Here is a 25,432-nt window from a genome sequence, read left to right as displayed (position 1 = left end):
TAGTTGTCATGGGAGACAGTGAGACCCTTGCTTCTGGGGATGCTCAGCAGAGCTTGGATGTGTGGATGTCAAGATAAAAGAAGATTAAGATAAAAAGACCTGAAGATCTCCTCCAGCCCAGAGAGTCCATTATTTCCTCTGTACAAGGTGTCTGAGCTAAGATATTAACAAACAAAAGGGACAGGGACTATGTTGGGAGGAATTAGAGATCAAGGTCTACAACATACTCCGGTTTCTACACAGTTCTCTACACATGGGGTTAGGACCATGGTGAGGTCTGCTCCAAAGAATCTCCATGTAAACATGAGCAATGTCAGTCATGTGACCCATGTTTTGAAGAAAGAATCCCAGGTAGTAGGAAGGCGGATCTCTCTGCTCCTCCCTGTTAAGAGATAGAAGATCTAAAAAGAGAGAGAGAGGGAGGGAGATCTCCCTTCCATGACGTTGTGGAAGAATGGGCAGTTATGACTTAAAACCAAAGAGGTCCAGGGAAAGGAAGTAATTTTCCCAGGATCTGCTGACAAAACAAAGGTTTTGCACCTGGGTCTCCTGACTCCCAAGCTTAGGGAGGTTCTTTCCACTGAGCAGCCCTGCTTGCCAATCCTATCTTTGGCAAGGATGTCATCTTGCCCCTGGCTGTGGGCCCTGTGAGGTCAGGGCTTGAATCTCATACCTCTCCCTCATTTTTAACCCTTGCACGTCCAGCGGTAGGTCCTCCATCCATCCTTCGGCCCTCAACCTCCTTTCGTCATCGTGATGCTTTGCACTATTCCCATTTACAAACTTAAGGTGCTCAGCGGGCCTAAGCATAGCAGTTAGAAATGGATGGTGTCTCGGAGATCATCTAATATAACCCCGACGCTTTACAGATGAGCGTACCAGGAAGCTTCAGAGAAGAGTTGATGTCTTGGTCGCTGAGTGACATTTGTGCCAAGTGCCTATTATGTGCCATGCCCTTCGTGGTGGCAGGCAGGTGCCGGGGCTTCCACATCCAATGGAGGTTTGGACTCTGGTCCCCAGGAGGCCACAAAGCAAGGGCTGGGAAGGGCCTGGTGGCTGAGCTTGAGAAGCAGGAACCAGGATTGATTCCTGGGTTCCAGTATTTTCCAATACTGATTCACAGGCAGACAATGAATCTTTTCTGGGCTTTAGTTTCTCCAGTGATATCCCCAAGGGGTGAATGTTTCCCACGTTTCTCCTCTCGGGGCTGATGTGGTGATAGCAGGATCACACTTGGAAAACTTTAAAGAGGGCACTCCAGAGGAGCTGGCACTTCCATGTTTGGCACGACCCTGCAGAATGTTCTGCCCATAAATTTACCTTGTGGATTCAGAGGAGAGGGCCTGGGGAGAAACTGAGGGTGGTGGTGGCGGGGTGGGGGTGGGGGGCATCAACATTACTTGATGTTGTAGTAATCAAAACAGATTTGGCTTGGCTCCTGCCGTATCAAAGGGACACTCCCTGAGTGAGTCACTTCCTCTGGGGAAACTCCCTCACCCCCCCTCCCTCCCCCAGGACTTGCTCCTGAAGAAGAGGGACCTCATCTAGGCTGCTCTGGGCACAGTGGCCAGCTCACTCCAGGCACTTAACCATGCTATTTGTGTTGTGTGTTGCCCTCCCACAAGGAGCATCTTAGGGTAAGGACAGACCGTGCGCTGCTGGCTTTGTTTTCTCGGGTTATAAAAGTGTGCGCTCATCCCTCTTTTGCAAAGGATTGTCAGCCTGTTGCTGGGGGGGCTGCAGCTTCTTTGCAGCAGCATGGATGGGGGGCGGTGCTTGGGTGCTTCAGTGGTTGAGCATCTGCCTTTGGCCCCGGGGTCCTGGGATCGAGTACCGCATCGGGCTCCCTACAGCGAACCTGCTTCTCCCTCTGCCTATGTCTCTGCCTCTCTCTGTGTGTCTCTTATAAATAAACAAATAAAATCTTTTAAAATCCACACAACACAAACAAACAAAAAAATAGCGTGGACGGTCTCCAACACTGGGGTCAGTAGGAGATATTTAACTGGGAGTCAGGATGCCTTTGTCTGAGGACTGGGTCTGTGCTGGGAGAATCAGGTGAGCCAGATACATCTGTACTTGAGGGCATACGTGCATGTCCATGATTTTATACAGGCTTTACAACAGCCTTCTGAGTGTGCATTATTTCACTCTTTCATCTCACTTTATAGAGATGGAAAGTGAATCCTGGGAGATTTAAGGGACTTCAGGGTCTCGGGGGATGAGGTGTATGTGCAGTGCTGAACCTTGATATAAGTCTTGCTAACATCAGAGTTTCTTCTCACAAATGTTCGCTTTATAACCCAGGCCCCAGGTTTCCTCCCTGCAAACAAGGATATTGGACAACCTCTACGATCCTGTCCAATTCTGACATTTGGTGGTTCTGTGGATGAGGTCGTGTACATTTTCTCTCTAATACTGCATCCTAGGCATCTGGGTTTAGGACTACATTGCCCTGTTGTGAGATAGAGAGAGAGAGATAGCAAGGGGAGAGACAATAGGATCACTGTCACCTACAGAGGATGGGGTCATAGAGTGAGAAGGGGATTAGCTTAGAGCCAGGCCAAAAAGCAGGATGGAATCTTATGTCTTCCATTTATTAGTCCTGAGACTTTGATCAAATTCCTATACATCTTCGAGCCTCTGTTTCCTCTCCTGAGATGTCAAATGGGGAGAGCGATACTGAATTTGCGGGTGGACGGTTATGAAGGTTACATGAAATTGTTTTAAAAAGGCTTATACACTTACTACCTATAGGCAGGTGATGGTAGTTATTAAAGGTTACTTTTCCTCACTTTTGTCTGCTGGATATGAACATCCAGCCTGTTGTCCAACAGAAAGCTTTTCTTATTTTCAGGTGGTCAGAACAGTATTGGTCATATCTACCGGACAGGGACTAATGACCACAGGCACACCTGTCCATTGCACTGTGCCCTGGGGCAAAAAACAAATATGTATGATTTTCTTGAGGTTAGGGTAGATGAACACAGCCAGAAGTGCCCCTGCATGTGAAAAAATAATTTTAGGGACCCTTGTTTACCTTAGATCATATAAATTATGCACATTTCTCCATAATATATCCATATTTACTTTGATGTTAAAACAGTGCCTAAAACAGTAACTGGCATACAGCCAAGGCTCAATAAATATTTATCGAGCACACAAATTGATTTCTGAATGAAAAACAATGTTTTAAAATGTTTGCCATCAGGTAAAATTGATGTTCCAGGAAGATGTGTCATACTTAACTGGCCTCCAGTACCTTGCTATGTAACCCTGCACCCTAGCCCGAGGAAGAGAAACCCCACAGAGATTCACCCCTTCATTCTAGAGTTGGGAGATTCAGATCCACATATGTAAAGTAATAAAACCCAGATCTCCTGATTCCCATCCCAGGCTGAGACCATGGAAACGCACTGCTTTGTCCTCAAGTTTTTGGATCTTCCAGTCTTTTAGCTTCTCTACATCATGTGCTTCTTTGGTTCCTCCATATACAATACTTTGCTGGGACTGAACTTGGCTGGGGCCGTGTTTCATAATTCTGACAAATGCTCTAACCATGTTTGTCTTCAGAAGCTTCAATATGAGCTGCTTGAATAGTACTACTTGTCAAGTTTTCTGTTTTCTTTCTTCCATATTTGTCTCAAGAATATTTCAGTAAGAAGCATTCTGGGGCATGTGAGGAAAAAGTCCAAATCTGGCCTTATTCCTAAGGAGAGGAAACTGAGGTCTCGGGTAAAGAAAACTCAACCAGAGGTCGCCCCTAGAATGAGAATGTGGGTTCTCTAATTTTGTTCCTTTCGGAGACCTGTAGCACAACAGTTTGCCTGCTTGGGCACCAGCTCCCTGAAGCTCTACCTGAAAAATCGTCCAGAGACACCCAGCATTGCAAACTTTGCTGCCCCCTTTCCTGGAATGTTCTCTTCCCACCCTACAGAACACTTCCTCTTTCTTCCCTTTTCTGCCACCCCCATCTCTTCCTCTGCTCCCCCCCATCCAGAACCCTTCCTCTGCCCAACATTTCCCAGACTGTCAAAACTCGTTTCCTGTCAGTTGCATCTCCCAAACTGTAGATACACCCAATTGCGGTGTCCCTGACAAAGCAGTGTGTTATGGTGATGCAACAGCCCAAGGTGTCAAAATAATTAGGTAATTAAAGCCGGGGAAGGTCAGGGTTTCTTCTGTCTGGAAAGACAAACACTCACACAATGAGAAAAGCTAAACAAGGAAGCCAATTTCACATTCCCTTGTCTCTCCTTCGCCCCCTCAGCTCTGATCCCAAAGTCCCATAGCTACAATGGATCTTCTCAGGGCAGCGGACGAAGAACCCACCTGACTTAGAAGGCGTGGCAAGGTTGAACACCAAGGAATAGAACATTTTCAAGGTTTCAACACACCCCTTGTTTTTGTCTTCCCTGTTTGTTTTCACACCAGCCCCACCCTAAGCTCCTGCTGGTGCAATGGCCCCAGATAGTGGCTCAATGCCATGGATGGGACATTGCTCAAAGGGGGCTGTGGGTGCTGAGGGCAAAATCTCCTCCCAGGAAACCAAGCCCTCAAGGTCATCTTCCCTTGGCTCTTATTTATTCATTCAGTCAACACTCAATACTCACTAAGAGGCTGCTATATCTTAGGGTTGGTGCTTAGAGCATGGGATGGGGGTGGAGAGAATGAAGACATCAATATGACACAGCCTCTGTCACCCAGAAGCTCACTGTCTAGTGGATATATAGACAAAATCTGCTGTGATGATGGATGGGGCTCTGACTTAGCTCAGAATGAAGTTCTAGAGGCCTCAAAGGAGGGTGTGACCCAACTCCTGTGGGCATCTGGGAACAAGTGACCAAGGAGTGATGTTTGAAGTATAACCCGACAGATGTGTAAGGTATCTCCTGACAGGTGAGAAGAATCAGGGCATTCTAGGTGGAGGAGCAGTTCATTCAAAAGCAGGAGGGGCAAAAGAACAGAGTGCATGGAGACTGAAGTTGGCTCTGTGCTGGAGGCCAGTGGGGGTGGAAGGGAGATTGTGGAATAAGTTGGTTGGGGCAAGACTGAAAATATTCTTAACAAGATGCCATGGAATGTGGCCTGTGCAGAAGGCACCGAGGAGCCCATCGCAAGTTCTGGGCAGAGTAGAGATGTGAGTAGACCCATGTATTGGTGGCAACAGCTCTCGCCCAAGCGCCTTCCTGCCAGGGATCCACACTTAGGCTTCAACTCAGTGGCCTTCAGGTCTATCCTCAGCCTAAAAGGAAGGTAGTTTCAGCACCAAGCTCTTGGCTTCCCTTCAGAGGATTGAGTCCAGGGAACCAAGGCTCTCCCCCACCCCACCACAGCTCAGCCAGCTGTCCACATTAGGAGAGACTGTGGAGGGATTAGGCAAAGAGCATTGACTTCAAATAGTCCTGGTTTTGAACCCTGGCTCTACCTCTTATCAGCTCTGTTGTCTTGAGCAAGTGACTTCCCTCTTCTATGGCCTCAGTTTGCCCTTTGTAAAATGGGCTTGAAGGATAATAATGCCTTCCTCCCTGGGCTTCCTTGCAGAGTACGTGAGTTGTAGTACCTGGAAGTGCTTCATCAATTGTGTATGTTGTAGGCCTGTCCAGCTGGCTTTCCCTAGCCCTGTCACTTAACACACTGATGTGGCTGGCTCTTGACTAACATGGCCTTGAGGCCCAGGCCAGAGGGCCGGTGGCTTTACCTTTGAGGATGGTCCCCGATGCATACCATAAACATGAAAACAAAGAAATCTGAAAAAGAAAGCATGGACACTTTTGTTATTCAAGATCCAGTTTTCAGAGCTGGCACAGCAAGACGATAACCAAATATATCCATTCTTGTGAGGAGCACCATTTAGGCCCCCCGATCTTCAGATCTTTTGCTGCAGGTCCTTGAAACAAAAGGCAACTGTATCTGGATGTTATATAATTTGGGGGTCATTCCACTATAGACTTTGCATATGGATACTGCTTTGGAGAGCAGGGAGGATTTGAATCATTACAGCACTTAGGTAAGAGAAATTAAACAATTCACATGCTGAATCCCTTCCTCTCAGACAGAGTAAGTGTAATAGATTCTTGATAAGAATGTAGTGCTTAGTGTCCATTTACTTGCTTCTCTTTATGCTCTAATTCGTGACTCTGGAGATAGTCTTCAATTAATGTGGATTTCCAGCTATTTTATATGGCAGCTGAGGAATATTTTGCAAAATTAAAAACAACTCATATTACTCTTAAATTTGTATATACATAGGTTGAGACATAATCTATATGAAAAGTGTGATACAGATACATAACATTTTCAACAAAGTAGGCATTAAAAGCTGTCATAAATAGTTTAACTTTTCAAACAAATAAGTAAGATTTAATTAATTTTTAAAAAGTAAATTTAAAAAATTAGCTTTATGGAAATAATTTTTATTTAAAATGTTGATATGTTAATTATAACTTATTTGTAGTTTCCTTTTATACATTAATTAATACTCTGATATTTAAAGTATTTTAGAAGAAATAATTTTGAAAATGAAAAGTAAAAAAAAAAAGAAAATGAAAAGTATTTTTAATTTTAATTTTTTTACATTTACTTTTGTTTACATTTTTAATGAAATATACTCAATTTTATACACTTTGAATGCAAATGAATAACTTGTTTTATCATCTTTAGATCAGTACTGTCCAGTAAAATTTCTTGCTATGATGAAAATGTTCTATGCATGCTGCCAAAACGATAGTCCTAGATATATGTGGCTACTGAGCATGTGAAATGTGGCTAGTACAACTGAGGGATTTTAACATTAATTTTATTTTTATTGCATTCTAATCTATTTAAATTTAAATATCTACATGTGACTAGTGACAATTACATTGGACAGCACGGTTTTAAATCATTGAAAATGAAAATAATAAATCTAGGTGATAATAGAAAAGGCAATGGGAAGATCTAAGAAAATAAGAAAGATTGAAGAGATGAGAAATAAAGAGGTGACCTGCTTAAATCTTTAAGATAGAAATAATGAAAGTGGACAAACTGACTTGCATACAAAAATACTTATGCATGATTATGTGAACTGCAGGGAAAAGCCACAAAACAATTGGTAAGATACAAAAAAAGACAAAACAAATGCTTGAATGCTAACATGAAGTTTTGAGAAAATTATTACTTAGCCAATACTTAGCCAAATGTAATGATGCTTTTCATGGCACAAATGGAGCAATCTTTTCAGGGAAATTTCAGGATCTAGAAGAAATTATTTGGAATGAGGTATTGGAATGTGCCAAACATGGAAATGGATAAAAAGTAACAGAATGAATTTTTATTATTTGGGGTGGCAATTTCACAATGAGACTCTTAACTAAATGGGTAATAAAGTACAAAAAAAAGTAAAGTTTTTAAATGTAAATATTGTCCAGTACAACTTGATTGCTCCAAGTATATTGCACAATGGCTATTTATGTCATTGAACTATACTGGATAGGAAAACAAGAATGTCAAGATCATTTTAACTGGTTTTACATCTCTTATGAAAAAGAACAGGTTTTGACTTAAGTAAAAAACTAAGAAAGCAATTTTCAGCTTTTGTCATTTATTTAAAAGATTGACACTTTAGACATAGATAAATAAAATTAATTTTGGAGAAAAATAAAACTAATTTTGAATTTACCTTATCCCCTGTTATTTGGTGTGAATTATTGCTTGCTGTTAATACTGTTAGCAAACTATTATAACAAAACAGATCAAAGTTTGACTGTTCACTTTTAAAGGTATATTTATTTATTTGAAGAAAATAGTTTTTCTAAATTGAAAGCCACTGTGTCAATATGCAATATAAATTATATTCCAATAAAATATAGTAAAATCAGAAGAAAATTAGGAGAGAGAAGACTCATATATAAATGCTAAAACTAGCCATGGAATCCATCCATTTTCTGGCTGTAATAGTTCAAGGTATGGTGTCTATTAAAGAAAAATCGCAATAAATTGAGCAATATACTGCTGTATTCATTTTTTTGCTATAATATTCTAGCTTTACAAAAATACTGGAGGAAAACTTAAGAAATACTGCCCGCATTAGAACTTTGAATGCCTGTGAAAATTGTGACATAGGGAATAGAGATATGTAATCACTTTCTGTGATATTGATACTGCATAATATATGATCCATAAAAATGCTAAAAAGTCGTATGTAAAACTTACTGGTTCATTTTTAATTGAAGTATTGTTTTAATAGCTTTATTAACAATTCCAATTGCTACTGTCTGAGGGAAGCAGATAAATGAGCTAATCTAGTGGGAAGACCTGGGATTTTTTTCCAAGAGCTAGAAAAATAGGATTCCTGAAAGACCCACATCGAAGTGTTTTAGGATGGTAGGAGTGTTTATGGTTTTTGATACTGTTTATGGTTTTGATACTTTGATACTTACTCAGAACCCAGACCACTAATCTTCTGTGAACTCAAAGATGTCTGGGTCTTCCAACTGCTAAGATGCTCTGCAGGGCTAACTCCCAGAACAGATCGACAGGGAGACCTATATGGGAAAGACAGGTGGTGACTGGGTGTCTGGCAAACATTTGAAAACAAGACCAGAACTTTTTCCCACTTGGATTCCTTAAACACTGTGTCCCTGATTTTTAAGCTCTCATTCATTTTGAAGGGCATTAAATGTGCACATCATAATCTTTCTCCTTCTCATATACACGCGTCGTTGTGCGTGAGACATGTGATACATGAGAGGGCTCACGAGGTCTGTCTTTCAAGGGAAAACTATATCTATATCCATATCTGTATCCATCTCCATCTCCATATTCATATCTATAACTACTTGTCCCAAGTCTTTCAGATTTTCAAGTATGCAATTTCAAACTTGTTACCAGTAAAAGAAATCTAAACTGGACCCGTGTTTGAAGACAAGAGTACAAAAAGGATCATGTCTAATGTTTAGCTTCCTGACATGACTGCTGGGTGCAACACACCTTTTGTTAAGGTATTTTTCTTTTAAGCATCTGATTAACATAAATTTTTTTTTATATTATACAAAAACATAATACCATGATTATGGAAATAAAAAGCCACCCACAAACTTACTATCTTTAAAATCATCTATTTTCATTCTTTTCTTTCTTTTCCAAAAAAGCATATTTTTTCACAGAGTTGGACATGCAACACAAATATGATTTTGCATTCTAGTCTTTTCCTTAAGCATCATACAATGGACAATTCCAGTGTGGTCTTTCAAATGACCTATTTGAATGGCCTAAAATATTACTTTAGTGAATATAGTGTCAGTGTCAATATATCAGCATTCTAACAGTATTATGGGAAATTTACATTATTTTCAATTCACTTCTATTATCCATAATACTGCTTTGGCCACTTTTCTGCCATCCTTTTTCCTAGTCTTGGATTTTTTTCTTAAAATAAATCTCTAACAGTGGAATTGTTGGGTCAACTTGATGAAATTGTTGGTTGTTACCCTCCTTTAATTTATTTTTAAACACAGTCTTCCTCCCTCATTTAAGCAAACTAACTTACTGGTTTACCAACTCACTAATTAACTAGCACAGCATCCCAGTTCCCTGGTTTGTTTCTGTTCACATCCAACTGGTGCACTGGGTCCCTTGTATATGCTCCTTCCTGACAATGAATGTCTGGTTCACACATCTCCTTTACACAAATAAGTTGCAGTGATAACTTTTTGCCCTGAAGCTTGATCACTTTAGCGATCTATTGTCTGGCTTCAAGGAATTCCGCATCTGCAAAAGTGTCCATGAGACATAGTTTCAGTAATTGCGAAAGAAGCATACTGATAAGCCAGGTAAAGACTGGGCTCCTGGCCATCTGCTTTTTCTATCCCTTACCAGTTAGGTCTCTGCCAAGGCATCCTGGGCTCAGCCACCAACCTGTCCCACCAACTCTTGCCAAAGTGCAGGCAACCATATGAATGTGGGCAAGGGCACTTACCATACACCCACTCCACCTTGAACCAGCCTAGATCCCATAAGGGACCTATTGGACACTCAGATGTAATCTTTACCCTCAAGAACTCTGGAGGCTGAAGAGATAAGATACATATGCTCTAAGAATATAGCTGAGAGTCTCTGATTCCATAGAGGTTCAGAAGCAATGGATCACATCATGGGCCCTAAGCTGGGGCTAGAAGGACAGACAGGAATAGAAGAGGGAGGAAAAGGTAAGGAGGACATTTGGTTTGGAGGCATTCATTTTGCATCATCCAATCAATAAGCAGCTACCACACTCCAGGCTCCAAGCTAGGTTCTGGGCACATACAGAAGAGTTAGGTTGCATCCCAGTTCTTTAGGAGATCACAGTCCTGTGGGAGAGACACTCATAAGAAGATCATCACCATATGGTGTAATGCACACTGTCATAGGGGAATTGACAAAGCGACGTGAATGCAATGGTCAGATCTGCCTGTGAGAGTAAAATGTCCAATAGAACAAGAAAGCTCCCTCCAGACCGAAGGGATCTGGCCTATTTTAGGAAGATTATGTGAGCAGAATGGGGAGGTAGCAGTGGTAAGGTAGAAAGAAGACTCTGCCTTCACCTAAAGACCTGGGTTTTTACCTGACTCTACTACTTCAAAGTTGTATGATTATGATCAGGTTCCTCAAAGTCTCTGAGGCTCAGTTTTGTCACATGTAAAACGAGGATCCTAATACTTCTGCAGGAACTGTTGGGAGATTGAAAGAGAAAGAAGGTGATAAAGGGCCAAGTGAAAGAATTTATTCTTATCATCACCCTCATTGATGTCATCACATACGAAAGCACTTCGGGAATTCTCTGGCCCAGTATAAAGAAGCAAAGTTATTGGTGTGATAACCAAATTATTCCCACAATTACCTGTCCTTGTTTCTGGACTCCTACATCTGGGAAACAAAAGGGTGTGCCTACAACTGAGCGGACTTTCCTCCTGCCACCCACCCCATTGTTTTTCATCCCATAAATCCCACCCGGTACTTAAGGCTTTGGAATGTTCACTTTGCATTTGTAAGGCCTCCTGAGCATGATTACTAGCCTTTCTTTTCTCTAAGGAAATTAAATCACATAGTGGCCACTAAACCTAAGAATATGTAAAGTGCACAGAGGGTTGGCCACACACCGTGGTTCACCTATTCACCCAGGCATTACTGCTCAGGCCATTTATTTCATAATTTTTCACAAGAAACTGTGGCAATAGCCAGAGATGACGGAAGTGACAGATGACTCAGAGGCAACCATCCCAACCCCACCCCCCCCCCAACTGGCATCTCTGAGCTTGCTGGCTTCCATAGAGATTTATACTTTTGTTTGGATATTGCTTTAAGGAGATTAAAGGATCTGTATTCCTGGAAGCCTCCTTCACTTTTTTTCCCCTGGGGCCCTTCAGACCATGCTCCAATTCATTCCTGTGTAATGAGAACTCACATTCCTTGGGAATTTATTCTATGCCAGGGATTGTATTGTCTTTTACATTCGTTATCTTATTTACTCCCCAACACTACTGCCCAGGTATGATGGTTATCCCCACTTCACAGATGAGGAAACTGGCATAATGAAGGTAAGGTGAGCTAAGGTGCATCCAGGAATGACTAGCAGAGCTGGACATAGGTTGCCTGACTCCAGAGCTCATGCCTCTGATGATTCTAGAATTCTGCTTCCTTCAGGTAGGAAAGCCTGGAACCTCCATGACAAGCTCAGTCAACCTCTGTTGTGAGTCAAAGCTGAGGACTGGCTTAGGATTGGCTTCTTATAAAGTAGAAACTGTAGAGGACTGGAAATTAGCTGATGGATGTCTAGGCAGTCTTCTTCCTGTGCAGGCAGCCAGAGAAAGCCTGGCTCTGAGAACATATCCTACATAGCTTCTGCTGGTGATTTGAGGTGGTCCAGAGTTTACCTTAGCAGGAAAGAGAGAACATTTTTAAAAGGAGAAAAACCAAGTTGTTTAATGGCTCTCTTCGGACTCCTCCTCCTTATATTCCTTGCGCAACACTTTTTTTTCCTTGAGAAAATGTGGTGAAGTTTATCACCCCAAACACAGCTTGGATCATGCTTCCCGCTACTCAAGGCCCTCCAATAATGGTTTCCCATGGCCACAATCAGCAAGCCTCCAAATTTTTTTAAGCGCCCCTGGTAAAAAAGATTTGCCTGTGTGACCAAATGGATTTATAATACGTGTATGTGCATGTGTGCAAAACCATGCCAATATATTATTCATATTATAAAAATAAAGTAAAACAAATTATAAAAGAAGATATAAATATAAAATAGAGAATACAATGTATGCTAATCTTCATAATATCATACTATCTTTCCTACCATCATAAGACACAATCAACACTCCAGACAGAGTTCTTCATTAATAACAGTTAATTAATAACAGTGAATGTGAACCCATATTTCAAGCTCTCTTCCTGAGAATTTCTCTTCCTTTCTTTCTTTCTTTCTTTCTTTCTTTCTTTCTTTCTTTCTTTCTTTCTTTCTTTCTTTCTTTCTTCTTGGCCTATTGCTTGCTACATCTGATTAGGTCATCATTGGCTTTAACCCCTGAAATGTGGCCAGTGGAAAACCAAGAATAGGAGAAAAGTCATCTCTGCCATTTTCTTGTTGTTTGCTTGTTTTTTTTTTGCAGGAATTTTTTTAAAACCAGTTGTCCATTTTGTCAGGGTTTATTTAGTTAAATCTAGGTAAAGAATACAAAAATTTAAGAAACCAACTAAATGAAAACGTCAGTACGAATACCTCCTGGGCTCTCTGGGACTTAGAACCCCCACCCATCCCTCAGAATAAGCTTAGTTGGAGATGTGACATAAAGTCATCTGACCCCCAACAAACATCCTGTAAATAATTCATATAGGAAATAATAGGACTTTTAAACTTCTCTTATGTAAATAAACGTATATATAAATGAAGATTTCAGTATGATTTACACACTCTCCTGGAAGCACACACACCTCAGTAGAAACTCCTTACCTACTAAGATCAGATTCTTTAGCCTTCCACGATTGGCAATTTCCACCAACCATCACCAATCCCACCCATTCTGATGATTGGCCCCTCACTGTGTGGTACTAGATAGGGCTGCTCATCTTTCTCTGAAAACTTTCTTCCCCTTTTGCTCTGACTGTTCTCTCTGTCTGGAACATCTTGCTTTCCATTACTCTTTCAAAATTTTAACTCCTCTATAGAGTCTCACCTCAGCCTCCACCTCCTGTGTGAAATAACAATATCAACTAACATTTCTCGGCCTCTTACTACATGCTAGACAACATATTATCTCATTTAACCTTCACAACAATTCTAAGAGATGGATACTATTATGAGAAAGCTCAGAGACAGAACTGCTCAAAGCCACACAGTTAGGAAATGAGGGAGACAGGAACCTCCAGAGCCCTACACTCTTTCACTGTATGTGTGCTTCAATTTCATTTTACTTGTTCTGACAGGTAAAGCTAACATGAAACCATCCTCCTCTCCCTACTCATGGGGAGATGGATTTAGCTGCTTCCTCTTCAAGTTTCCACAGCAGCTTGTTTGAAGATAACATGTAGGACTTACTTCATCCTGCCATATATTGCTGTTATGTGTGCATACTTCTTATATCCCCAGATATACTGTGAGCTCTTTGGCCAAGGGACCACACTGGATCCTTCACAGCACATAGCAGAGACATAGTAAACATGGTCACTGGGTGGATGAATTAATGGATGAATAAATGCGTGGGTGGAAAGCAAACAAACAAAGGTCCTAGACTGGGTATGATTCCTTTATGATTGACATTCTCCTAGTGACCTGATGTACAAACTATAAAGATACATGAGACTGGATCTATAATATATGACAAAGATTTCAAAATAGAAGACAAGATTTCCATTTCCCAACATTTGTAGAACCACTTAAGAGTTATGTTATATTCTTTAATATATGCTGACTGAATGGTAAAGATTCAAGCTTGTGTTTATATAATCCAACTTTCCAGAAGACCGAATGCAGTAAAAAGCTGTCACCTTACAAAGAAGCACTTGATATCTTGGATGACTGGCAAGGGACTTTTAGGCAGACTATTCTAAAGGTGACGATAGTTAATGAAGTATACAGAAGAAATTTACACTCATTTAATCCTGAAAATAATGTGCGCATGCACACACACACACACACACACACACACACACACATCCTCCCCCACAGTTGAGGAATTTTTCTTTCTCCATTTTACTGACTCAAAAACTGAGACTCATAAGGGTGAAGTGATTGCCTAATAATCACCTAACCAAGCAGTGACACAGCCCCTACCCAAACCCAGGCATTTAGACTCCAATCCCTTTGTCTTTCCCTACTCTGCTCCTGAGATAGAAAACGAAGCCTAGAATGTCAAACATTTGAGCTATCAGAAACTCTGCCATTGGCGTAGAATAAATCTCCTTTTCAGTTTTTTTTTTTTTTAATGCTGTCCTGTGTAAGCCTACAGTCTTGAGGATTGTGCATGGTAAGGAGGGACTAGTGGCTTCTAATCCCTAGATGACTAAACAGAAGTCCAGTCCATCTGTGATCAATATCCCTTCCAAGGGCCACAGGTGCGCACCACAGAGCAAGCGCCTTTCTTTTCCAACTCAGTGCAGCAACCATCATAGAAATATTTCATCCTACACTCAATTAATCCATTCCTCCTTTTTAAATTTTCTTATTAATGTTTGACTGTGTCCTTATGCGGAGGGGCAAGAAATAGCACTCTGACTGATAAGCTACATAGTAAAATGGCCTGGCTGCCATGCACCCAGTAGAGTCATAGATGTGAGGCTGTATAGGAGGGGCCTTGTTCCTAGTCCTCAAAGGCTGGAAGAGACAAAGGCAGAGCCCAACACCTCAATGTCACCTTTTCCACCTCCCCCAAACATGGTGCCCACACGGCAACAAGGGGCTCTTGAAGGAAAGACCACTGAAGCCATCCTCAAGTACATCATGTGCCTGAAAAGAGTGGAAGTGGAGGTAGAAACTAGATTTCATTTGGGGTATTCTTGGAGGACAGACTGGAGGCAAGGAATGAAATTAAAAGCAATCATCTTTCTGAAACTCCTCTTCCTAACAGAGATAGACAACAGAGAAACGGAATAGTGAGCTTGCTGTCATAGGAGGTATTCAAGCAAAGGTTGGATCATCCTCCCATGAGAGTAGTGTAAAGAGCATATATTTAGAGAGTGGTTGGTTTGGCTAGGTCACTGCTAAAACACCCTTCCAGCAATGGCATTTTGTGTTCCTCCAAATATTCCACACTTGAATGCCTTGGGAGATGGGTTCAGACAAAGCTCATCTGTTCCATAATACTTGGCCACAGTACAACGCCTGCTGCCTGGTCACAAAGCATTTCATAGACAGCTGTTACCACCCCTATTTCAGAAATGTGGTGAAAAGGGAATTCAGAGACAGGTGAGGGGCCTGCCATCACGTGAGCAGGTGGGAAGAGGCCCCCAGCTACAGAACTGCCCATTTCCTGAGCCTACACACTTCTCATCTTAACTCAGTGATTTATGACCACGTGCAATAATCCCCGCCCCCCAGAACACCTTTGTTTAACCCTCCTAGGTTATAAAGTCATACAATCTCAATGTTTAAATAGTCTTTGAACTTAATGGAGTTTATAGGAAAGTAATGTTTCCCACTGACTCTAATTGAGACTAGAAAATGGAACGAGCCCCGTGGAATCCTAAGGAATTATGTCTGGACTAAGGGGTAAATAGGGCAAAAGTCACAGGCAAGTTTCCTGCCAACTTGTCCCAGGGAAGCATGGGGCCAGTCTTCATGGAGAGAAAAGGCTGAGTGGGGGGAGGGAGGAATGTAATATGGTTTGTGAAGATCACAAGCATTTGAAGCAACAGGAAACCATAATGGCACAACTAAGGAGTAATCTTTCTCTTGAAAGGTCTTCCTATTTCACTAACAGGGAAGCAGCAGGCCTTAGGAGAAAACCAGGAACTGGGAATCAGTAAATCTGTACCACCACTGACTTGCTCTGGGATCTTGGGAGAACACGCAACCTCTCCAAGTCTTACGTTTCCTCGCGAGGATGACAATTTCCACCCAGGATTGACTGGAGGACCAGATGAGATCACAGATATGAAGCATGCTGTATCTGGGGACATTGGACAAACGGTAGCTGCTAACATCACGCCTGCTTTATGTGTTTTCTCAGATGTGAGTTGATATTACAATTATTCTCTATTTCCAGAAGTGGAAACCAAAGCACGGTGATTTGAAGGGACGTGGGTGCCATTCTGTAGTGCTGGGACCAAAAGAAAGAGGTCTCTCTACATTGGGAGGACTTCAGTGGCTGCCCATGGCATGGCGCTTTCTTTCCTTCTGAGAACACCACCATTACATAACTGTCTGGGTCAGTGCCTCAGACCACAGAGATCTCCTCTGCCCACCTGCACCAGGCACACATATTCTGGGACGGAATCAGGAAGATGGCCTCTTTCACATCAACTGGGGAGCCCCCACACCTACCTTTCTCCTCTCCACCTCCACTGCACACCCCCATTCCCCATCCCCTGCTGCTGGCATTCTCTCTGCTATTGAGCAAAGCAGGCATTCTCTGATGCCACCTTACATCAGGGAAGTAATTTCTGGCCTCTGTCTGGGTCTCTGCCCTTAGAGAATATCCCAGCCATCCTCTACCCTTTATAACAGTCCTCAAAGCATTCTCCCTTCTGCTTCTCCACCAGTGTGGCCTCTTTTGTGAAGTACTCTGATCATGGGCTTCCCCCACGCCCACCCCCCACCATCATCTTTACCTCAGAAAATGAAATAAAGAATTCAAGTGACTCATCCATCCTCATAGCCAGAGGGGAGAAGTAGAAAGTACAGAAACCATTGTAGAATGAGGAGTATTTCTGCAGGCCTCTTGACTGCTTCACGTGATCTGCTGAGCTTCATGAAAGGGAAGATATAAAATCTGAGCTGTACCATATTGTCTCCCAAAGTAGCCAGCGAGGAAATGAAGTATGACTTCCATCCCCCTCAGGGTAGCTCCCGCCTCACATGCTCAAATGGGGCTCAACAGCCGCAGGACAGACGCCTACCTGGTCAGCACCACTGAGCTTCCGCCACTCTCCTGACCAGGGGCTCCCTCATGCCTCAGTGCCACCCTCCCCAAGGCCTGGGACCCACTCCACATCAGTCCTCTGGATATGCAACAGTGCCTACCGGGGGCCCTGAGCAGGGAGCCTGCAGGGGTGCCTTCTCGGGAGGTGCAGCTCACCGGCACCACTGCGCTTGACAACCTCCAAACCCTGTGCTCTTCAGCTGGCTGGAGGCCTGCTAGATGGGTACAGTGTGCATAACGGGGAGAGTCGGAGCGGGGAGAGAGTCAGAGAGTCAACCAGAGGGAGGCTCTGCTCTAGGCTACTTTACATATTGGGCATCTGCCTGAGATTTCATTATGAAAACACGAAGCAAACAAATCAAACAGAAACAGGGTCCACTGCAATTACAAACGATTTCAAATAGAAACTAGCGAAGAGCCTCGAAAGCCGCCACTGGTCCAGCCTAGTGTTTCTCAAACTTGCGTGGCCCTCAGATCTTCTGGAGGGCTGGATAAAACACAAATGGCTGGATGGCCCTGCAGGGTTGCTGACTCAGAATTTTGGGGTGAGGTTGATGATCTGTATTTCTAACAAGCTCCTGGGGGACCCCGATTTTGCTGTTTTGAGGCATGAACTTTAAGAACCATGATCTGGCCCAAATTTCCCCTTCAGAGAGCTGGGAAAAGTGATTCCTCCAAGTTGCCTTAGCAAGTTAGAGATGTGTCCGAGTACAGCCCCAATATCTGACAGCCCCCGCACTGTTTCTTCCAGGGCTTGTCCATCACACCCTGCACCTGTTCTGGCACAAGAGGGCCCTGGGCAGAGAAGGCCACTTGGATCTGGGCTCTCGAGCAGCTTTACCTCTGGGACAGTGATGAAAGGGGAGCATTCCTGCTCAGAGCCCATGCTCAGCCAGCCTGAGTCCCCAGTTTGGGAAGTTGCATATATCCCCAGTACATCAGGGTGTTGGCTTCCCCAGACTTCACTTGTTCATGACTTTAGTCATCATTGAGCCTTCATGATCACATCCCTTCAATCTGTCACCCAACAGAGACTTATTGAGAGCTTCTGGGTGCTGGGCACGTCTTCCAGAGACTTCTGAGGGGAAGGTTCTTCCCTGCCCCCAAGGACTTTACAGGGAGGAAATCAAGCCTAATCAAGCTGTTACCTTTTGAAGGGCAAGAAGGGAGTGGCTCAGGTGAGTGAGTGAGAGGAAGGAGGAGAGTTTCATCAGGCAGGCAGGCAGTTAGCAGACAAGGGACATGCAGTAACGCAGACATGTTCAGTGCAACGATAAAATAATAAGAAACTTTTATTGAATATTTACTCTATATCCATTGCTTTCCATACTTCTTTTATCCTCACAAACATCCCTCAAGAGGTGCCATTATAACATCTTCATTTACAGATTAGAAAATTGCAGCTCAGAGAGGTCATACAACTTACCCAAGTCCACACAGCTCCTCAAACTTAGGTTCTCTGACCCCAGAGCCCAATTCTTAACTACTGTACCATCTTATCTCTCTCAGCAAGGGATGGGCAGTTTGTCTGGAGGGCCATAGGTTTACCGAAGCTCTGGATAGATGAGTGTGTATGTGTATGTAGGGGGATAGTTGGAAAGAGAGTCTGGGACTTTGTTTGTTGAGGGGCCTGACTTCCAGGAGGAGTCATTTGAACCTAACTCAAGAGGCTGCCAAAGTCACTGAAGGGTTTTGAGCAGGAGAGAGACGCATGACACAACAGTGTTTTAGGGAAATCCTTCAGATAGCAGTATGCAGGTTGGGTTGGAGAGGGGAGGTACTCATCACCAGTAGATTACACTGGAGGCCCCTGCAGAATTTCAGAATTGAGAACATGAGAGCCTGGCGTGGAGGGGTGGTGGGGGTGACAGGCACAGAGAGAGACTCAGTGGCAGATGCTCTTCTCACCACTATCATCGCAAATATGTTTTGATCTCTGGTGCTACATGCTTTACCCATATTAACTCATTTAATCCTAATAATAGCTTTTATATGAGATCCCTTTCCTTATGATATTTCTTGTCCCTCCTTTGTCTCTATGGATGCATCCTCATGCTTGGCAGGGTTCCTATTTGGGGATCAAGGCCTGAAACATCTTCCTTGAATATATAGGAATCATGGGTTGAGACAATTCAGGATCAAGCAATCATGATCAGTCTCAGAACTATCTGTTCTCTCGATTTTACAGCCGAGGCAGCTGAGGCCTGGAGAGGACCATGACCTTGTCCCTTGTCCCTTCTAGGAAGTGACAGAGGCTGGACCAGAAGCAGAAAGTCTTCTCCAGACTTCTACTATGCTCCAGTCCTCCTGCTTCCTGGGGCCAGACCAGAGGCCTTGCAGCTGCGACGGGTGCCAGATGGCATCTCAGTCACCAGGCTGGAGGGCGCCTGAGGACCCTGCGCTCAGTGCCAGGCTGGCAGCCCATCGCCTACACGGACGCCACGGGCACAGGGCAGAGGGACTGAGTGAAGGCAGCACGTGTGGTGGAAGGAAAAGAATGCGGTGACTCAGGCCCACATTGTGGCACTGTTCTCAGCTGTCTGAGGGGCACCCCAGCCTGGAGGAGGCAGCTGCTAACTTCACTTTGTCAGAGAGTCACTCTTGCCCCAGGGTGCCGACATGGTAAGGGCATGGTAAGGGCAGAGGAGGGCGAGATGGGCCTCACCCAGTCGGCCCTGGGCAAAAGTGAGGGTGCCCGCTGCGAGGTGAGAAAGCAGCTCTCATCCTAGCTCTGCTCTTGCCCTGGCCACTGCTGTGACTTTAAGCATGATCTCACCTGAACCTGATGAGCCGCACCCTTCTCATCCATTTATAGGTGCCATAGCTTGGAGATAGGCAGCAGTCAGTAGGCTAATGCATTAAAAAAAACAAAACAAAACAAAAAAAACCCTTGGCAAGCCTAGAGAATTCTACACATGAGTTTTAGTCTGTTCAGGCTGCTATGACAAAACATCACAGACTGGAGAGCCTATCAGGAAGAAAATCTTATTTCTCACAGTTCTGGCAGCTGGGAAGTCCAAGATCGAGACACCAGTGTGGTCGTGGTCCGGTGAGAGCCCACCTTCTGGTTCACAGCTGACCCCTTCTCGCTGTGTCCTCACGTGGCGGAAGGCCAAGAGATAGCTCTCTCTGGAGCCTCCTTTGTAAGAGCACCAGGCCCATTCAGGGGAGCTTCTCCCTCATGACCTAAGCACTTCCTAAAGGCTCTGCCTCCCTATAGCATCACCTTGGGAGCTATGATTTCAACATATGAATTTTGGTACTCTTACCATGATTAATGCTAATATTCATATCATTAAACATCTTGAAGGAAACATGATGGTAAAATGTTAACTTGTGTCCATGAAGGGTATGCTTGACTCCTTCGTGCTGTTTTTGTAACCCTTCTGTAAATTTGAAATTGCTTCAAAATAAAATGTTTAAAAAAAAAGTTGCACCCTCTTTAATTCAGCCAGCTTGGCCACGAGGCAGACATACTTCATTGAATAAGACAGGAAGGTCTATGCCCCTGCAAAGCTTATGCCCTGGCAGGCAGAAACGAATTTTAAACAATGCAAGAAATATGAAGAGCGCCTTTTGTATTAGGTGTTAAGTCTAATAGGGGATGAAGTAGAGCAGCAGAAGGGGAGCAGAAGTCCCAGGTTTGGGGCGGTGGGGAGGGACTTGCAGGCTGACCTATCAAAGGTCAAGGAAGTTCTTATCAAGAAGATGAAATCTGGGGGCCCCTGGGTGGCTCAGTGGTTGAGCATCTGCCTTTGGCTCAGGGCGTGATCCTGGGGTCCTGGGATCGAGTCCCGCATCGGGCTCTCTGCAGAGAGCCTGCTTCTCCCTCTGCCTGTGTCTCTGCCTCTCTCTGTGTGTCTCATGAATAAGTAAATAAATACTCCTTAAAAAGAGAGAGAGAGAGAGAGAGAGAGAGAGAGAGAGAAGGTGAAATCTGAGTAGACTTGAAGGAGAGGAGAGGATTTAGAAGCAGCTAGGTGGGAATAGCATGCCCGGAGAGAGAAGCGAATTACTCTAGGAGCAGCCAGGAGGCCAGCCATGGTGATCCGCGGGCGCTGGGGAGGGTTACAGGAGCTAAGGTCAGAGAGACCCTGCAGAGCCTTGTAAGCTATTTTGAGGATCGGGGTTTCTCTCTGAGAGAAATGGACACCAAGGCAGGGATTTCAGCAGAGGAGTGAAATGATTCGATGTACATTTCGAAAGGGTCATTCTCACTTGTGAGTTTCAAATATACTGAGTTTCTCAGTTTCAAATATACTGAGAGGCTCAAGGGAAGAAGCAAGAAGACCAGGTAGAAAGTGATTGCAACCATCCAGGGAGGGGTAGCTACAGGCAGTGAGAAGTGATTAGATCCGGATATGTATTTCAAAGGTGGAGCCAACACAATTTCTTTAAGCCAAATGCAATCTCTAGGGCCCCTTCCAGCCCTAAAATCCTTTGACTGCACTACAATCCCTCATCACCTCCACAAACTTTCCCACTAAGCATGGGGAGAGAGACAACTGTGCTACTTTTAAAAATAAATCCAAATTCTCTCAATGGTTCTGTTTCTTGACATGAATATGAAGCCCCTTGACTTCCATTCTATGGCCCAAGGTTTATGGGGTGATGTTGACTCAACCCTGTTCCATGCCCAAGTGTAAATACACAATGAGAGAAATAAGAAAGAAAAGGCTCTTTCCCTCCATCAGAAGAACTGCCAAGCCCAGAGGCTACCCAAGAGGGACAATAGTGAGGCTGGAAGTGATGATGAAAGGGAATTCTGAGCAAGAAGGTAGACTCCCTGTGAAGTGCCTGGTCCCCTGAAAAAAAGCTCCGTTCTTGCTACTGTTTCTGACTGAAGGAAATGGCTATGATCTGTTCCCTGGACCATCCTAATAATCAGCTACCTGGTTCCCCTGACCCAGAAATCCCTCCTCAACCTTCTCTTCGCTTACCACCAGAAATGCAGTCCCCAAGCACAGTGAGGTTGGCATCGTCTTGCTCCTGACCTGTTCTTGCACACCAGTATCTACCCCAGGCCATGGCCTTAAGGACTTTCCTCCTAAGAAAACCACCCCTGCTCTCCCAGATGCCCCAGTCATTGGTGGAGGACATCCAGTTGGGGCAGGAGAATGAATTCAGTTTTGAGGTATTGCATTCTCTTGACCTCAATTCCACCTGGGCGATGCAGCCTTCTTCACTTCCTGCCCTAATTGCTGTGCAGTGTTACCGTGGGCTGTTAAACAGCTGCCACCCTCCACCCCAGACCTGGATGCCATCCAAGGGCAGGTAAAAATATTCCTCCCTTTACATAAATTGTCAGAGTCTGGAAGAAACATGCTCAAGAAATAGACAGCATCACTGTGGCCCATCTAGTGATTTTGGCCTGTCCCAAACTCTAGGAGGGAAATAAGTGGCTCTCCAAAGGTCATGGGGAGAGAAAGTACCTTGTTCTTCAGGATTGGTCACCCTGTTGACTGTTCTTCCCTCAACTGTCTCTTTCTTTACTTCTTTTCCAAGTCTGGAGCTGAGGGGTTTGGTCTAGAAATCATGAAAGAGCACAAAACATTTCAACAGGAAAGAACTCAAAGAACTCATCTTTTTTTTTTTTTCCTAAGCTATAAAACCTCCTTCCTTTTATCCCCCAAACACACCAGACCTAGATCTCCAATATATACAGTATATAAAGGCAGAGTGCCTTTGATTGAAGTGGGGTATGGGGGCCCAGTTTACTTGCCTCCTCCCACCCAAGTGACCAAGCTACCAAACCCAGAAGCCCCTAATTCGTTCATTTTCATTTTAGAAATGATAGCAGTTGAGGCCTAGAGATTTATCCCAAATCATATAGTGAATCAAAAGAAGAGGACAGATTAGGACCTTGGTTCCTGATGTTCAACTCAGGTGGTTTAAGGGCTCAGACATTATTAAGTCATCGGGTGCACAGGACCCTGGGTTTGACTGGAGAGAGCCAGGAGAGCTGTGGCAGTAGCACGCTGGAGTCACCCTATCTTCTCCCAGAGTCAAAGGCACACACCTCTCAGCTCCGCTTTCTTTCTTTCTTTTCTTTTTCTTTTTTTAAAGATTTTATTTACTTATTAATTAGAGAGAGAGGGAGACAGAGAGAGAGAGAGAGAGAGAGAGGCAGAGACACAGGTAGAGGGAGAAGCAGGCTCCATGCAGGGAGCCCGATGTGGGACTCGATCTCAGGACTCCAGGATCATACCCTGAGCTGAAGGCAGACACTCAACTGCTAAGCCACCCAGGCATCCCTCAGCTCCACTTTCAGTGAGTTCAAGTAGAAGGCTTGAAATTGGCAGTGGTGGGAAATTGGCAGATCCTACAAGTTAGGGCTTTCCTTTTCCCCCAGGAGAACTGATCAAATGCCACAGGCTTGGGCATATGCAGTCTGGTTTACCAGGTCCTAAAGTAGACTTCTCGTGGAATGTGATCCTGGCTTCTTAGTTTTGAACAACGTCAGAGAACTGTCCTGAAAGGTGAGCAAGCAAGGAGGACTTTGGGATGGTCTTATCCAGGGGAGATAAACTGAAGTGCCTAAAGAACCAGTTGATAAAGTAAATGGGCCAAGTAGCTGGGTAGAAGAACATGGAGAATGATGAGAATTGTGGCAAAAAAAAAAAACAAAAAAACAAAAAAAACAAAGCATTTCCATCAGCAGCAACAAAAGTACGTGAGTTTGTCAGGACTGCCAAACTCACAGAGGATTCTAAACAAGGTGGCTCGGACAACCGGATCTGGCAGAGCTGCTTCTTTAGAGGGTTGAGAGGGAGGGCCCTGTTCCAGGCCTTTCTCCCTGGCTTGTAGGTGGTTGTCTTCGAGGTCGCATGGCATTCTCCCCGTATGCATGTCTGTTTAATATGGACACCAGTCATGTTGCATTAGAACCCACCTTAGGGATTTCATTTTAACTTGATTCTCTTTGTAAAGGCCCCATCTCCGAATAAGGTCACATTCTGAGATACAAAGCATTAGGACCTCACCATACGAATTTTTGGGAGGACACAACTCAATCCCTAACATCCAAGCAGGACAAAAAACAAACCTGGGAATCACCTCTGCCCTGATGCTAGTCCATTTGCTAAATTTTGCAGGTGTGCAAACTAAAACTCCAGGAGGGAAATAAGTGGCTCTCCAAAGGTCATGGGGAGAGAAAGGCAGAGGCAGGCCTTCCGATTCCAGCCAGGGGCTTTTCTCTTCCACTTATCTGCCTCCTCTGATTTGAGGTTACTTCATTCACATGTGTATCGCCTCTCAGTACCCTTGGAGAGCTGGTAGGCAGCCTGAGGGTCAGGCCCTATCTTGTGCTCATCTCCAAACTCTCCACAGCTTACAGCAGGGTGAAACGCATGGTACACCCTCAGAAAATTCATGTTGAATATCATGGACATCAACTCTCTGTCCTTAGCAGAGGTTGGGGGTGCTCCTGGGCTCCAGGCTAATTTCCAGCCTCTGCACCATGGAATGGACATACGTGCTTTGAGAGACTGGTTTTTCAGTAGCGCTTCCTTGCTATAGACCCACAAAGTGAGGTTAGAGAGAATGAGCATGGGACTTCAGGATTCCACCACTTTTGTTGAAAGTAACTCTAAGAACAAGTCAGACAACGTGGTTCAAATCCTAGACCCACTGCATCAAACGTTTACTCTATGGTGTGACCACTTACCCTCTCTGAGCCTTATTTTTCGTATCTGAATATTGGGGGCTACTAATACTTAGCTCACTCAATAACTCATTCATTTGTTCTTTCAACCAGGCAATATGTATGGTTAGAACCTCCTCGTGCCCTGGGTTCATTGCAGTGAAAAAGCCATGGCCCCTATCCTCTTGAAACTTGCCCTTGAATGAGGAAAGTAGACTGCTGCAGTCTTACAGTCTGTGATCATGCATGCCAAAGCAAAGTTCTGGAGACTGAGTAGACGTGCAATGGGAAAACTGAGACAGACTCAGATCCAAGCTGAATCTTGAAGGGGGAGATGTGTCCAGGCGAAGAGTGGAGTGAGAGAGCCAAGTGCCACCGAGGGACCAGTAGGGATCCAGAAAAACATGCTGGCCATAGAGAGTCCTATGTTTAAAGACCTAGGCGGGAGAGAGCCTGGGGAGAGAATTAAAGAGGTAATGAGATAATGTATGTAGAAAGTGCATCGTGTAGTGCCTGGCACTTAGTGGGTAGTCAGGAAACATCACTTGCTTCCTTTTTCTTCTTACAACGTACCTATATATTTTATTTTCTCAAATCTGAGACTAAGAGATGTAAGCATAAGGTTGAAAAATATGCCTTAGTAATATGACTTGAAAGCTACTAGAATCCATGTTCTCATTTATGATATTCTAAACAA

General features: G+C 44.0%; 2 long non-coding RNA genes across 3 annotated transcripts in view; one reads left to right on the top strand and one right to left on the bottom strand.

Moving 5' to 3' along the window:
- The first annotated feature begins 1,516 nt into the window (after positions 1 to 1,516).
- Positions 1,517 to 20,475, top strand: LOC144302571 (uncharacterized). Of its 2 annotated transcripts, XR_013369484.1 has the most exons (4): positions 1,517 to 1,637; positions 4,271 to 4,899; positions 15,912 to 16,183; positions 19,282 to 20,475. It is a non-coding gene; the product is annotated as an uncharacterized LOC144302571 (long non-coding RNA). The 2 variants fall into 2 exon arrangements; XR_013369485.1 differs by lacking the exon at positions 4,271 to 4,899 and having other exon boundaries at positions 1,529 to 1,637.
- A 2,699-nt stretch (positions 20,476 to 23,174) lies between these two features.
- LOC144302572 (uncharacterized) overlaps positions 23,175 to 25,432 on the bottom strand; it is a 48,211-nt gene continuing 45,953 nt past the window's right edge. The window contains exon 5 of the long non-coding RNA XR_013369486.1: positions 23,175 to 25,188. This is a non-coding gene — a long non-coding RNA (uncharacterized LOC144302572). The remainder of the gene's footprint in view (positions 25,189 to 25,432) is intronic.

Source organism: Canis aureus, chromosome 31 (genome assembly GCF_053574225.1).
Source record: "Canis aureus isolate CA01 chromosome 31, VMU_Caureus_v.1.0, whole genome shotgun sequence".
Taxonomy (NCBI): Eukaryota; Metazoa; Chordata; class Mammalia; order Carnivora; family Canidae; genus Canis; species Canis aureus.
The sequence above is the reverse complement of the archived record's forward strand: the minus strand, read 5'-3'. Positions and strand labels throughout refer to the sequence as shown.